Source organism: Mandrillus leucophaeus, unplaced genomic scaffold (assembly GCF_000951045.1).
Source record: "Mandrillus leucophaeus isolate KB7577 unplaced genomic scaffold, Mleu.le_1.0 Scaffold458, whole genome shotgun sequence".
In the NCBI taxonomy this organism is placed as follows: Eukaryota; Metazoa; Chordata; class Mammalia; order Primates; family Cercopithecidae; genus Mandrillus; species Mandrillus leucophaeus.
The window spans coordinates 442,751-443,993 of record NW_012104898.1 but is presented as its reverse complement, the minus strand read 5'-3'; the positions used below and the strand labels follow the sequence as shown (position 1 = coordinate 443,993).

General features: G+C 31.5%; 1 protein-coding gene across 1 annotated transcript in view; it reads left to right on the top strand.

The window, feature by feature from the left end:
- Positions 1-1,243, top strand: part of PXDNL (peroxidasin-like) — a 560,917-nt gene that overhangs the window by 266,529 nt on the left and 293,145 nt on the right. The window lies entirely within an intron of this gene.

Below are 1,243 nucleotides of genomic sequence, written 5' to 3'. Positions count from 1 at the left end.
AGACCTCCTAAACTGAAATACAAAGAGAAAAAGGATAGAAAAATGAAACACAATACTCAAGAAAGGCAGGATAATAACAAAAGGTGTAACATACAGGTAATGAAAATACCAGATTGGAAGAAAATGTGAAAGAAGAACAAACATTTGTAGTAATAATGACTGATAATTTTTCAAAAATAATGACAGATGGGAAACACGGGTACCAAAAGCTCACAGAACACAAAGCAGAATAAATATCAAAGAATATATACCTAGGCATAGCATATTCACATTGCAGAAAAACAGACAGAAAATTAAATCTTGAAAGCCAGGGGTAAAAACACCTTACCTGTAGAGGAACAAGGGTACAAACTACGCTGGACTTCTCAGAAACCATTCAAGCAAAATGAGCATGAAGTAAAATATTTAAAATGTTGAAAGTAAAACCCACCAGTTTAGACTTCCGTATTGATAAAAATCCTTCAAGTTGAAGAGGAAATAATGACTTTCTTAGACAAATAAGAATTGAGGAAATTTGTCACTAGTAGACCTGCCTTGCAATAAATGCTTATAAAATCCTTCAAAGAGAAAGAAAATGATATGTATCTGAAACTCAGATTCATACAAAGAATGGTAGAGCAATAGAGAAGGAATAAATCAAGGTAAAATATAATCTTTTATTTTGTATTCTTAATTGATATAACAGATAAGAGTTTGTTCAGAATAATAATAGATACAATAAATTTGGTAGCTTATAGATAAGTGGAATGACAGGAATAATTGCTAACAGGGATAGAAAAAGGGAATTGGAAATACAGTTAGCCCTTCATATTTGTGAGTTTCACATCCATGGATTCAGCTGATCGTGGATTGAAAATATTGGGAAAAAATTGCACCTGTATGAACATATACAGATTTTTTTCTTACTATTCTCTAAACTGTTAAACAACTATCTACATAGTTTTCTATATTGTATTAGGTATTGTTAGTAATTTAGAGATAATTTGGGGTATATAGGAGGATGTACATAGGTTATATGTAAATGTTGCATGACTTTATATCAGAACTTGAGCATCTAAAGATTTTGGTGTTCTTGAGAGGTCTTGAAACCAATCCCTTGTGCATACTGAAGGATGACTGTACTCTGTTACAAGGTACCAGCACTACCCATGAAGTAGTATAGTGTTACCTGAAAGTAGACTTATAGTAAATGTTATAGTAAATGTTAACTGTAAGCCTTAGGTTAACAATTAATGATTTTTTT